We start from the raw sequence: 15,161 nt of genomic DNA on the forward strand, positions 1-15,161 counted from the left end.
GAGGACAATCCCAGGAATATGTGGACAGACAGAGCAGATATTTCCTGCTAAAAGAGAGCAAAAAACTCTCTGGAGCCTGGGAGTACCAGCTCTGCCAGCAGTGGGCACATGTGTTAGCCTGGATGCTAACCATGCCTTCACAGCCCTCTCGTCCTGGGTGGGGTTGCCGTTGGCAGCTGTGTTTCTATATTCATCTGAGCCACTTCTACAACTGGCTGGCGAAGAGCCTTTGTTCTCTCCCAAATTCTAAACCCATTTGAAATTTATGGGTTTGTAGTTCCAGCTTAAATTGACCTTCCTGGTGTTTAAAGTTACTTTGTCTTGGTAAAACTGGTCTTCTTCGTTCATGATCTCTCTGCTGCTTGTTCTCTATCTCGCTCCAAAACTTTAAAGCAATACACACACACACACACACATAATCTAGCTCAGAAGGCATTTTGGACATCAACTAGCTCTTACAACACAAGCTTTTCATGATTTAAGTGTAAATGAAGCAGAAACATATGGATCCCATTTTCCATAAATCAAACACAGTCCTTAAAAAACCAAGGGATCATGTGCTTAGCACTATGTATTCTGTTTACTTGAACCCAAAACATCTAAAGAATATTTGCAGGCTGATGAATCCAAAATATTTACCCATCCCTATTTATAACATGGAGAGAAAAGTCCTGATTCTCAGCGACAGCTAAACAGCTCACATCTGCCGAAGGGGCAACCAGCAGCCCGTGCAAGCTTCAGGATAGCATGATCTTTCTTCTGTTCCTGCTCCAGACACCCATCTCAACCTCACATCAAAGTCACAGGATCCCTTACCTAAGCAGAGCTGGTCCAGAGTGGGATTTTTCGAGGTATTCTCACCTGAAACAACAACGAGTGATCTCGAGCTATTTGATGTCAGTCATGGAGGTGTGGCTGCGGGAGGACACCCATCTTCACTGGTGACCCAGAGTGGACCCCTGCTGGAAAGGCCCCACCACAAAGAATTCTGGCTTACTTGTCCTTCATAAACCCACAGCAGTAGGGTCTGTGCAAGCCCCTGAATTTCTTATGATTTTATGGAACAGAAGAAATGCTGCTCTTTGCCACTATTTGTGAACATTTTGATGTCTCTTCATTGGCGCAAAAGCCAAATCTTGCTCTGAAAACTGCTGGTAATCTTTTTTTTTTTAAAGATTTATTTATTTATTTATACAAGCACTGGGTACAGTCAGAAGCACAGGAGGGTGAGAGAACTCACCAGAGCCAAAGAGGGGAGCAGAACAGGTAGACTGACAAAGTACACTGCTGAGGGGAGCAGCGGGCAGCAGGAGAGGTCTGCATGCCATGTGGGACTCTTGCCAGTGGCCGGGGATTGAATCGGTGCTGCAGAGGCTGCGGGCAGCTTCACAGCCCAGTGCTCAACCGCTGCACCACCGGGGAGGCCCATCCTTTTTTTTTTTTTTTTAAGATTTACTTTGTATTTATTTATGCATGCAAGAACTGGGTACAGGCCAGAAGTGTGGGGAGTGAGAGGATTCACTAGAGACAAAGTGGGGAGCACAACAGGCAAATTGACTGAAGTACACTGCTGAGGGGAGCAGCGGGTGAGACAGGAGAGTTCTGCTGTGCCATGTAGGTCAGCTCCCTGGCCGGGGATAGAACTCGTGCTGTAATTGCTGATGATAGCTTGATAGCGCTCAGACTTTAACCCATGTGCTACCAGGAAGACCCTGATAATCCTTTCGAGTTTATTTAAACTGGGTAGGGTCCACAGTCTGTCAATAAAATTTTTTCTTTTTTCTTTTTTTTAATGACAGCAGCAGGAGCCCAAACAGGATGTTTGTGTAAGTCTGGCAAAATAGATCTGCTGGCCGTCTTGTTCTCTCTAGTCTGTTATTACTTCACCTTACTGCCTAATTCAGACACAGAGAGTTTGGGCCACCTGAAATATGTAATCACAAATCCTTTAATCCTATAGGCTGAAGCATATTATCTTTGTTTTACACATGAGAAAACCGAGTTGCCCCTGATGACAAGGCTAAATTGGGAATGAAGTTCATAACTTGCTTGTGCCCAGCAACCCACCGGCCACTGCCTTCTGCAAAACCTCACTGCCAGACTGCCTAATACAACTCAGACAAGAGCATCATTTTTCAAGACAGGCCTTTTATCGCAAGAAAAGTCTTTACATAAATTGGGTTTTCTACACTGCATTGAGTTTTCTACACTGAAGATGTCTCACTTTCCTTTTATTTCTTTAGACTTATTGAGGTAACACTGATTTACAACACTATATGATTGAAGAGTACAGGTTCATGCTTTTTTAAGTCTTTTCAAATCATATACAATATTGTGTATGATTTAAAAGTACAGGTTTCACACGTATGTTGCTACACCATGCCCCCCAACAATGCACCCATAAACCTTCATCATAGTCCACTGGGCCTCCCCCAACCTCCTGCTCTCTCCATCCCGGCCTACCTGGCATCCTCAGTTCTGTAGCCAGAATCCAAGGGTTTGTTTTGGCTTGGTTTTGTCTGTTCCTCTTTTTTTGTTTCTTTATATATCACATATAGGTGAAATCACTTGGTATTTCTTTCTCCTTATGATTAATTTTGGTTAGCATAGTCTCCTCCAGTTCCATCCATGCTGTTGCAAATGGGTTGGTTTCATCTCTTTTTTTGTAACATTCCATAAAGTTTGTACAGCATATCTCTATCTACTCATCGGTCATTAGGAAAAGATGCCTAAACTTAAAACATTGCAAAAAGTATACCAAGGTAGATTAGAAAAAAAGGGAGAGGTCTTTAAAAAGACTTTTGAAACTTAAAAGAAGTATTATAAAACACCCAAATATTTCTCAAAATTTTCATTATAGCTCCTCAAAGTTCTTTTTTTAAAAAAAAATTTTTTTTTTTTTTTTTTGTGGGAACCTCGCCAGTGGCCGGGGAACAAACCGGCGCTGCAGAGGCTGCGGGCAGCCTCACAGCCCAGCGCTCAACCGCTGCGCCACCATGGGAGGCCCTAAAAATAATTCTTAATTAACACTGCATTAAGTCATCAAGTTCAACATAAAAAGTCCAATTCTATCTTTTACCAAGTCTATATATATATTTTTTTTTCTAATTCTCTTTCTCCTATCATAAAATTTTAGTACCAAAGATACACCTTACATCTACATGTGTTGTGACATTTTGGTGAACCATAAACCGATGTGTATATTACCCCCTAAGGCCAATTTTTTTACAGCCTCCTGTGGCAATGTATGTCTGACACATATATATATATATATATATATATATATATATATATATATACACACATACATATATACATATATGTCTTTGACTATATATATATATACATATATATATAGTGAAAGATTTGACAATGTTGGACTCAGATAAAATTCCAGTCAAACTGATACACAAAAAAAATGACCAAGAGTGACAGAACCATGACAATGCCTTCAAAAACAACAAAAAAACACAACAAATTGTCCCTTTGCAGTGTTCAAGAGAAAAATGGACTTGTTTGAAAAGGGGTAGCAAAAGGATTATATTTTCTAGGCATTTGAGTGGTCTTATAGAAATAGAACTCTTGGAACTGAAATAGACTTTAAAATAGCAACTAGAATAGTCAACCATCTGCAGGATAAAAGATATTATTGATCTGACCTTTTAAAATTGATAAGACTTCTAAGCAGAGGACATTAAATTATTTGTTTATGTGTCACAGATTTAAATTCAGACTCCAATTTAAAATTTTACTATGTTTGACACAGTAAAACACTGCCAGGGAAAGTAGAAGAATTTGTTTATTTTGATGTCCCTCTCTGAGGATAGGGAATGTTTCCTTTTATCTAGTGGTCCAGTGGCAAAAACAAAATTTTGTATATATTGTGTTATAAAACCTCTTAATTTTAAGGGCCCAGGGTTCTAAGTTTCTTTATTTGCTGCAAGTCTGAATGGCTCATCACAAATTCTGGCTCTCCAAGTTGTATTGACCCAACTTCTCAACCTCTTTCCAAACACACTAAACCAGGACCAAACACAACACTTGCACATAGTAGGTACTCGGTAAATATCTGCCCACTAAACTGAGCACACTCCTTGTTTGTTAAAACAAAACACAGTGATCAGCTTAGCTGAAGATGACTCAAAGTTACAATATGCTAAGGCCAGATTTAAAACAACTTAAAGTTTTCTACTTAATATAATATAAACATTTTGAAATAATTTTGACTCTCAGAGAACTGGTAGAAGTCCAAAGCCTTACGGCATGTGAACAAAAAACATTTAATAAATATTTAATCACTAGTTTATTACGCACAGATTTCTAAAGCTGGTTTAAATTAGAGTGTTCATGCCTGATAATCATCTAACATTTTACCTTTTCTTGTGCATTTTTATGAAGGGCATTTCAACCTCTTAATCAAAACAGTAAGTTGTTATAAGGGAATTCCCTCTTATTTTAATTCTTTCCACAAGTCTCAAGAGGGCATGTGGATATTTCTTCTCTGGTAATTTGCTTCCCTGGTTAAATTCTCCTCTCTATCACCTCTAAGTTCTTCTAGTCTACTGGCTTCTCCCCATCAACCTCAGACAGTCTCAGATGCCCTCTTCTTAATAACAATAATCTGCATTTGCTATTTGCATGCACCTTCTTTTTGATAGAGTCACCTCAGCCATGCATACACTCTTCTCATAGCTTCCTTCATTTCAAACCTTCTGTGCAGCTATCACCTTGTTCCTAACCTTTCCTCTCAGTTGAAGCATCTACTTAGAATAATCTCAGTGCCACCCAGATCCCCTCACCAAAGAGTTTCTCTCAGTTTCTTTCTTTGTTAAAAAGATTTATTTTTTATTTATACAAGAACTGGGGTAGAGGCAAGAGGTGCAGGAGGGTGAGAGGGTGAGAGAATTCACAGAGTGGGGTAGAACAGGTAGACGGACAGAAAACACTATTGAGAGGAGCAGCAGGCAAGACAGGAGAGGTCTGCCATGCCATGTAGGTAGCTCCCTCGCTGGCCCAGAATTGAACACACACTGCAGAGGCTGAGGACAGCTTCACAGCACTGCGCTTAACCTGCTGTGCCACTGGGGAGGCCCTCTCTCAGTTTCTATCAGCCATATCAACTTGGATATAGTGAACACTGTCAACCTCCCACTTAGTAGAAATACTCTTCTCTTTTAACCACCCCATTGATTTACAAAAAAAAAAAAAAAAAGGAACAAAGCTGACTTCAAGTGATCAATATAAATACAATCCATAGGAGGGCCTCCCTGGTGGCGCAAGGGGTTAAGACACAACCTATGAAGCTATCTGCAGCCACTACAACACGAGCTCGATCCCCGGCCAGGGAGATATGCACATGGTGCAGCAGGCCTCTCCTGTCTAGCTCGCTGCTCCCCTCAGCAGTGTATTTCAGTCAATTTGTCTGTTCTGTTATCCACTCGGTCTCTGGTGAATCTCTCACTACCCCCCGCCACACACCTCTGGCCTGTACCCCAGTTCTTGTATGCATAAATAAATAAATCTTTAAAAAAAAATACAATCCATAGGAGAAGTACAGTCCCAAATCCAAGTCACAGCGTCCAGTGCCCGAAGTGGAGATGCTCATCAGCACCCTGGGTGGGTAGGGAGGGAAACACCAGCTGGTGAGTAGGTAGCACCGTATTCTTGGACCTGCAGAGTTAGAGTGGTGACTGCTCTTGCTGAGTGCGAAGTCTTGCGAGGCAGCTTGCTACTGAGTTCTCCCTTTGCTATGAGGGGATAGGTTTTCAACCTCTCCTCACACCCTGATTTCTAGCAGATATTTGCAGAGAGAGAAACTTGGTTGGAGTAATGACATGTGAAATCTTTACCAAAGAGTTGGTCAATATCAGCAAGACCAACGTTGTTTGTCTTGCAGAGGTTTTTCCTGAATCCTGAAAACTTTAATCTGACTCTTGGGGAATCAGACTGGGAATCACCCTTGTAAGCTGCCTAATAAAGCTGGAGTGAATGCACATGGCAACGAGCACCCAAAAAAGGAAAACATTGTCCAGACACCCAACTTAGTCTGCCTTTGTACGAAGCAACATGAAATTGACAGGAAAATGATCCGAATCAGTAGTTCTCAACTGGTATTAATTCCCCCAGTACCCCCAGGGATGTTTGGCAAAGTCTAGGGTCATTTTGGTTGTCACATATGGGTTTGGTGAAGTGCTACTGGCATCTAGTGAATACAGACCTGGGGTGCTGTTAAACACTCCACAATGCACATCACAGCCCTCCCAACATAGAATTATCTGCTCCAAAATGTCAGCACTGCCAAGACTGACTGTGCTCTGGACTCTCCCTAGTTCAAATGAGAATGGTTTCTTTCCAGAGTGGACTTTATCAACAGGCTTTTTCCAGACTCATCATGTATAACTAAGGGATTACATTCCAAATGAAGCAACAGGCATGGACACTCTAAGGAGCTTAGTCATATTTCTGCAGCCAAAAAGTGAAGATACCTTTGAAATGTGAACGCCTGTCCTGCCTGCCTGACTTCAAAGTCTTTGCTGTCTTCCACATCATCTGCCCCCATAGCTGGGTGGCAGACATTCAGTCCTATGTGACTAAGTGTGAAATCACTTCTGCAGTGCAAAATCCAGATCCAGAAAGTGCAAGGACAGAGAACTGAGCCAAAGTCTTCTCCCCTGAGAGCCATACTAGAGTAGTGGGCGGAATAAAGCTAGGAGGTGTCTGAGAAGTGGGCAAGTGCATTTCTGAGCTCTGAGACCAGAGCCCAGTTACAGGAAAATACTAAGACAAGGTCAGCTAGGCTGGTGAAGGGCATTTGCGCCAAAGTGGGTTCTCAGCTAAAGCAAAACAAAGATGAAGATCTTACCAAGAACTCTCCTAGAAATTGCCTTGGTTTTGTTTGATCCTCTGAGTCTTGAGTACCTGCTGTCCTATTCCCTCCAGGTTCTACCCCAAGCAACCTCCCCCTTCCTGCCTTGCTTCCTTCCTGCTCCTCAGAGCAGCTACTCAATACCCAGCTGTGGAACTTGAACTTTTTGGCCAGTAAGAAATTGCATTTGGTTCATATTGTTGTTATTAACAATATATTATCTCCCTTCAATCAGACTCAGAATGGAAACTTTCATTTTCTATAATTGTGAAGTCCCTTCTTCAAGAAAGACTAGGTAGTTCTGTAGTTTCAACTCTGTCCCACGTCACTGTATAGAAAAGAGGCATCTAAGGTCCATCCAGAGAGACAAAAATCCCCATCCAGTTTAATGTAGAGTGAAGAAAAGTTTATTTTTTTCTCTTTGAAGTTATTATTCATTTTCTTGAACGGGCAAAATGAAGAATAAATGTGAAAATGAAATAAGGGTATACAAGAAAAATTAACTTCTTTTCCCATTCTTCAATCACCAGGTTTCTACCTCAAGACCTACCCCAGAAACAACTTCTGTTACCAGTTTCTTACGCATCTTTCCAGAAAGCCTAGGCATTAACAGAGGGATACCTATGTGCGAAAACCAGCTCCTGACCTGCAGGTCAGTCAGTGCCCTTCCCATGCTGTCCTATGGTCACCACAGCTGCTATTGCTCAAGACGGGCCATGACAAAACAGATGACACATTCGTGCTGTTGAAGGAAAACTCTGTGACTCAGATAGACACAAATCGTTCCATACACCTTTCATCCTCATTACCAGGTAACTTTGCCAAGATCAAGTGGTGACATTCTGATTTACCACTGAGCATGCTGGATAGAACCCACATTTGACGAGAATATGAAATTCAAATACCAAAAAAAGAAAAAAATATTTTCTTAAGGTTTCCAGTTTCGTAATCAAACCTGCTTTTTGGTTTTGTTGAAAATATTATTTTCCTCTTAGTTCAATGAACATGGTTTATCTGAAAGAGTAAAAACAGGACTCCCCCCAAATTCCCAGCAAAGTTTAAATTGAAGATCCACTGTCACCACCACATTCCTGAAATCTCCATTTAGCTTTTTAGAGAACAAGGGCCAAGGAGCCTCATTGTTTGCACTGGCCAGATCAGGCCGAGCCAAGTCCAGGCTCAGGTACAAAACGCCAATTGGGCTGACCATGGCTTTGCCACTTACAAGAACTTGTATGTGCCATTAGCCAGGGATACATTCCTCTTGGCGCTTATAGAAAGCCTTTTAAATAGTGACTTCAGGCCTCCTAGGGTTTTTATCCGGGTTGCCTGAAAGTGGACAATTTTCACAAGTTTGCTTTGGCATCATCACTTGAATTTTATTGAAAGTCACAGTTGTTTTAGTGGGCACCACAGTCTGCCAACAGATCTCTGTAGGAGCCTTCTAGCCAATTCGATGAGAACTATGCGCACCTAAAACATGCCAAGTGTTGTAAGGAGTGACCTGACCTCCAACATTTTGCTCGCCTGGACACTCGCACTGACTCACTTGCACTTTCCATGTAAGGACACACTCCTGAGTGTGTCTGCAGCGTTTCCCAGGTCAAACAGCCATCTCCATATAGAAGATTCCCCTGCTTTTCCCCTGCAAAATCTGTGGACCAACAAAAGAAAGTTCTACATTTTGCTCTATTGGAAAATGTTTACCTTTCCCCTAGCAGGGCCGCTTCGGAGGTGCTGAAGTCAACAAGACAATGTTTTTTGTCTTGCAGTGAAGAACCCCGTGGAGAAAAACAAGGGAAATGAACTTGTGAGCCCACAGACCCAGCTTGCCCCTTCACCTGATGCCATAAGCCACAGCAGGATTCCTGGAGGCTGACAGGGTACTTTTGGGATAAGAGATTAAAGACTTTGGTTGTTACATCTTCCCAGACAAGATAGGTCTGACTTAAATAACTGCAAGACCAAGGGTTGCTTTGGATTTATGAACAGTGATTCTTCGACATTATGAGCAGTGATTCTCTTTATCAGCTTACTAAGTTTGTGAAAAACTCATCTCTTTTAACTAACTTTAAATACTAGAAATTAACCAGATGTCTTCTTTCCCTTGTTAAGAAAAAACAAAAAACAATGTTTTCTTTCTGTGTATATAATGTAGCAATATAAACTGAGGCCAGAAACTCAGAGTGGGGCCAGTCACTTGGATTTGCTGGTGTCTGGAGCCTGGGTCCTCAGTTTGGCTCTGAATAAACACTTGAAGAAATATCTCTTTTATTAAACTCTTGAATTGCTTCACCGTGGTGATTATTTCAGTTGACATATTTCTGTTTCACTGGTGTCACACCCAATTTATTCTATCAATTCAAACTGATGATGCAACATTAGGAACATACATTTCCCACGGATTGAAACAAAATAAAGATAGGCGTAGGGAGAAAATGGGAATTCCCTCAAAATGCTCTTTAAATAACTAGTAGGAAAGATCAGATTTGGGAGATTTCAAGCAAATGTGCAGAGATATTCTGAGACCAAAAAAAGACAGATATCTGTTATTTCCATACTGCCTTACTTAATCTTATTATCAGAAGGAAGTCAAACCAAAACTGGCTTAAACTGGAATTCACAAAATATTTGTCTTAGGATTGAGAAGTTCCCCACATTTTTCCTCTTATTTTTTTCTATATGTCATTTTATCCTTGTGTTTTATTATTTTGTATGATTTAAAAGCTCATTAGAATTTCACTTTATAAAATACTTAAGAAGGATTAGATTATTAATGGCCCAATCTTAAATCTCCATAACTGACTCTTTGAAAATTAGACTGGGCCTCTCCGGTGGCGCAGCAGTTGAGCACTGGGTTGCGAAGCTGCCCGCAGCCTCTGCAGCGCCGGTTCGATCCCCGGCTGCTCCCCGGCTACCAGAGGAGAGTCCCACATGGTGTGCAGACCTCTCCTGCCGCCCGCTGCTCCCCTCAGCAGTGTACTTCGGTCCTTCTGCCTGCTCTGCTCCCCGCTCTGGCTCTGGTGAATTATCTCACCCTCCTGCGCTTCTGACTGTACCCAGTGCTTGTATAAATAAATAAATAAATAAATAAATCTTTAAAAAAAAGAATTATTTAAAAAAATAAATAAAAATAAAAATTAGACTAAAATCTTCTAAGCCAGTTTTTCATATCTATAAACAAACTTTTTAATCCATTTTCAATAGGGCCAGAAACTGAATGCACAGAAGTGCAGCAGAGAAGAAGGTACGTGAAAATAGATACCATTAGCTCTTCCAGTGAAAAAAAAGTCTCATACCAATCAGAACTGAAAAGAAGGCTGCTGTTCTACAATTTTCACCATCCTTTCAACTATCCTAGCTTTAGTGTTTTTCCTTTGAATTCTCTTGGTTTAGATAGCACTCTCAAACCTCAAGATTGTATAAACAAGAAAACTTTCCAAAATCACAGGGGTAAAGTCTCGATCTGCTATTAAAAATATTACTGATGAGGCCAGTGCTTCATTCTCTGGGAGGGCCTCACAGGTTATGTAAACTCAGAGAGCTACCATGATTCACAGTGAACTTGGCTGGGGTGGGGGAGTGGGGAGGTGGAGGTGGGGTGGGGGAGTGGCTGGTGTTCTACACCACTCTGTCTCCAGAGAATATGATGGCAGATCCTGGGAGCTGTCCCACAAAACAGCCCTTTTCTGTTTCCACCAAAGAGGTAAAAGAAGGAAGATTACTTTCCCACGCTCCCTTTCACATAGGGATAGGCTCATCACTAAGTTCTGCCTCAAAAACTTATGGAAAAGTTTACTATGGCAGCACTTCTCAAACAACACTGTGTACACCATCACCTGGAGAGCTTATTAAAAATGAGAATCTGGATCAGAAATTAGAACAGAGCCTAGATGTTGCTTTTTTAATAACAATGGATGCAGCGGTTGATGCTGCAGTTTGAGGACTACAATTTAAGTGAAAACCACAGGGGACTAGACAAGGGGTTTCCTCCATGACCTGAGTGGGGGTGAGCAAGGAGAAAGTTGCTTCCTGTTCTTTCCTTCAACTTCCAGCTTCTGTGTAGGATTGAAAAAGGATATGAGTTGGGGCTGTGTCAGCCTTCTTGTACCCAAGAGGGATGGAGGCCAACAGACTGAGAATAGCAAATTAGAACAGAGAGTGTTTAGGTGTTTGACTGTGTCATAAGGGTTTATGCCACCATCTGCATGCTTTCTAATCCAAGCAACCGAATAGATCTCACCTGTTACATGAACTAAACTGGTTTTTCAAGACTGGACATATTATTAATCAGTCCAGAGGCGGATCCCTTCTCTTATAGTCAGTGGTCTGTAGAGACTCACTGGGTTGTGGGGGGATGGTGTGCAAGGAGCAAGGAACTGCTAGAGAAGACAAGCCTTCCTAGGTTGGCAGCAATTTGGTTTTTGTTTGCTTGTTTCTGTTTGTTTGTTTTTTAAGATTTATTCATCTATGCATACAAGAACTGGGGCACAGGCCAGAGGCGTGGGGGGTGAGAGGATCCACCAGAAACAGAGTGGGGAACAGAACAGGCAGATTGACTGAAACACATAGCAGCGGGCGAGACAGGAGAGGTCTGCTGCACCATGCGGTCTACTCCCTGGCTGCCCGGGATTGAACTCGTGCTGCAGAGGCTATGGACAGCTTCACAGCCCTGTGTTCAACCTCTTGCGCCACCGGGGAGGCCCTGTAGCAATTTGTTTTTAACCCCTGTCACAGAAGTGGGAAATAAAGAGAGAGGTAAAAGATTCTGAGTCTTCTGTTATCTTAATCTTCCGATGAACCTATCCTGAGGAATATCAGAACAAGTTGTTTCCCATCGTTGAGCCACACAGTGAAGTTGCTTTTGAAACTCAATGGCAAGCAAACACATCTTTTGGTGTTCAACACTCAGAATATGAGCTGCAGAATTACAGTAAATTAACTAACGTGTATTATTTTAGAAAAACTTTATATTAGCGTTTCCTGCTATTAAACATACACTGAGTGGGTATAACTTTGCCAAAATGCATTTTAATTTCTTTGCTTTACTTAATATATTTTTTTATCGTAAAGAACTCTGATCTTTCCAGGCTATCAAAACTTGGTAGCTTTTGTGTGTCATTTTCTCATTGCATTAGTTAGATTATAATCTTAAGTGCTGTAAAAAAAAAAAAAAATAGAGTGAGTTAAATTAGATAGAAATTTAATCAATAGTCTCATTTAACAGTGTGAGTAGAAACAGTCCAAGACAGATAGGTAGAATCATGCTGTCAGGGACTCAAACTTCCTGCACCTTAATACTCCACCATTCTGTCGCTTCTGACTCATGGTCAAAGGTGGCTATACAAGGTATACTATTATACTCCTACTCCAACAAGCCAGAAGGGGAAAGGAAAAAATGAAAGGGATGCCCCCATCATTTAGAGCCACACAGGTGTTTAAGAACCATGTGCCCAAACAACACTCAAATTTTGTTACTAAATGAAGTGAAGAATGCATTTGGGGACAAGCTGTCACTGCTACTTTCAGTGAGCTAGCTCAAAGAGTTTGTGGCTCTCCTTGAATGTTGGTGACTATTTTTTTTTAAAAAGCCCCAGTTACTGTCCTTTAGAAACAACTGCAAGTGTTTATTTGTCATTGTAATTTAATTTTCTCCCCTTTCTAATGATGTTCTTTTCCCCAACAGAATGTACCTCTGTCAAGAAACTCTAGGGGCTATACATATTATTTTCTTTCCCTCCATTTCACCTAATTGAATTTTATTTAGTTCATAACCTTCTTTGACTGAGCTACAAGGTTTTTATCAATACAATCAAAGAAACTTAGTAAGCCCCCAAAGTATTTGTAGGTGAATAATTATCTCAGACCTAATCAATGACCACTTTAAGACACTGACAAGTCTGGAGAATGGATAGGCTGGGTCCATCTCTGACTACAAAAAGGCTGAGACTCCTAGAAGAGAGAATCATCTCAAGGAAAGCAGGAATATTTTAAACACACTTGTTTATTTGGAGAACTCAGTGTCAGGATAAGAGTGAAGATTCTGAGAATAGTCTCATATCTGTCTGTCACTAGTTTAGCTGCCATGATCTCCTGCTTTGAACTCAGAGACAAAAAGGACTGTAATGAAAAAAATGAGTAAAAACTAACATAAACAAGATTTTGAAGAGTACATGGCATTGCCACATCAATGCCAAAAGCTTCCACAGGAATGCGAGTGGCAGCACTTAAACGGTGAATTGCAAATGCGATATGATAGGAATGGAAATATTTGTTATGATGCTTGGTAGAAATAAAACTAAGTTATATTACTCCACCTAATTTTGCTTCTAGCAAATGAATTAATCACTACCCCCTCCACCAAGGGAATCCTTCATGGCTTTCTAAGACACAGAGTGTGCCTATTAATACATGATCAAATAGCCAGAGTACGAAGGAAACCAAGATCCTGTTAATCTATATGATATTGAGAAATTGCCCATGCAACAAAAAAGCTCTGATATTTAAAGTTTAAAAGAAGTTACATTTAAAGGTATATTTTCCACTTTCTTCTAGAGTGACAGTTATGGACAGGGTGGAACTAGGAAAATTTGTGAATAGAGTATTATTTGGAGCTATTTCATCACCTTCTGGAGAGAGTTACTTTTTTCCACTCTAGTCCTGCTTTCCAAGCCTTCTGAAAGTCTAATATTCACACCTAGTTTTCACTTTACAAAGAAAAGCCCTTATTAGGAACTATTTCTATCTCAAAATTCACAACCAAAATTTAACTCTACTGTGATTCTTTAAGGATACAGCTGTTTATTAGCCAATATGAACAAAGAATTAGTTACATTTGTGTTGAAAGTAATTGAATATGCAATTCTTTCCACTAATAAATTTACAAATTAACAAGGATTTCAATACCTTAAGCCCAAAGAGAGAGAAACAATAGGAATTCGGTCAGAATTATAGATCTCTTTTACTTGTTTTCTCTGGGGGTTTCTCTCAAATCATTCCATAGACCTTGAAACATAGTTACATAAATATAACTAATATTTTCTTTTCTCCTGCTATTAAAGTAATATAAATGACACTATCTCATGGTGGCAAGGGTGCAATTCAACTGGCCCTCTAAGACACTGCCTTATATTAGAATATAATGACTCTTGTTGGAAATGAAACATGGATTATCAACTCAATAGATAAATCAAGCATTAAAACTGCTGATGGCTGTTCAGCAAGATGCAAATACATAATATTCCTACACACAATCCACCCTCCAGACACACTGCTTTCTTTTGATTTTTCTTTCACTACATGTGCTCCTTGCTTCCCGGTCTTTCACATGCCATTAGCTCTGCCTAAAGTGCATTTCTCTTTTCCACCCTGCATTTTTGTTGATTAGTTCTTAGACATTAAAGCTTTATTAAAATGCTATCTCATCTAGGATGTCCTCCAAGGCTCTGGGATGAGGGGTTGAGCCATGTGCATGGTTTAGATATTGTAAGTTGTATAGCTACTAGAAGAAGGTATTTGTCAGGTATTTCAAGATAGAATGATTTACTAATTTACATTTTGGACAATGGTTTTAAATGATTATATAAGTATATGTTTTAAAGGGTGCATTTGAGAGAGGAAGACTCAAAATATAGGCCACTTATGTCTAAACTGAGGGTTATTTTTTCCTTTTTTCAATATTGTTATGGCTAAGTTTCAAGCACACGGACACAGACTACATTAGATGTTTTGCAAGTAGAAAGAAAAACAATTCCTGTTTCATATATTCTGTTTTAAATATCTGTGTTGTGAAATACACTTTCATACATTTGATCGGTTCAGAAAAAGTGGTCTTTTGGTCAGTACTGGATGATCTGGATCTGTGCTATCTAACAGAAGCCAGCCACATAGTTACTGCACGTAAATTAATTAAAATTAAATGTGTCATTTAATTTATTTCAAGTGCTCAGTGGCTGCATGTGGCTCCTAACTTGCATAGTGCAGATTATAGAACATTTCCATCATTATAGAGAGTTCTACTGGGTAGTACAGTTTGGGGCAAGTTTGACAGAGGAACTACTCTACAAGAAACTTGGGTTTGGGAGCCAGGAAATCTTTAAAAATGTGACAGGGAGACCTGAAGGGGTGGGTGAAAGCTGCTCTGTGTCAGGAAGCTGGGTCCTTATTAGAAAAGAGGGTCTGTTGATAGTAGAACTATCTGGAACATTTTCACAAACATGGATACCTAGTATTCATTCTGAAACAATTCACCCAACTCACCCAAGCCCTTTGATCCAATCTGCAGGGAGCTGTCCTT

The 15,161-nt window shown here is 40.4% G+C and overlaps 1 long non-coding RNA gene across 1 annotated transcript in view; it reads left to right on the plus strand.

Annotated features, from left to right (window-relative positions):
* The window catches only part of LOC119243552 (uncharacterized), a 41,495-nt gene extending 32,389 nt beyond the window's left edge, over nucleotides 1–9,106 (plus strand). The window contains exons 3-4 of the long non-coding RNA XR_008551503.1: nucleotides 7,396–7,517; nucleotides 8,638–9,106. This is a non-coding gene — a long non-coding RNA (uncharacterized LOC119243552). The remainder of the gene's footprint in view (nucleotides 1–7,395; nucleotides 7,518–8,637) is intronic.
* Nucleotides 9,107–15,161: the final 6,055 nt, after the last annotated feature.

This window comes from Talpa occidentalis, unplaced genomic scaffold (genome assembly GCF_014898055.3).
Source record: "Talpa occidentalis isolate TD23 unplaced genomic scaffold, MPIMG_talOcc4v2.1 talOcc4.13, whole genome shotgun sequence".
Lineage (NCBI taxonomy): Eukaryota > Metazoa > Chordata > Mammalia > Eulipotyphla > Talpidae > Talpa > Talpa occidentalis.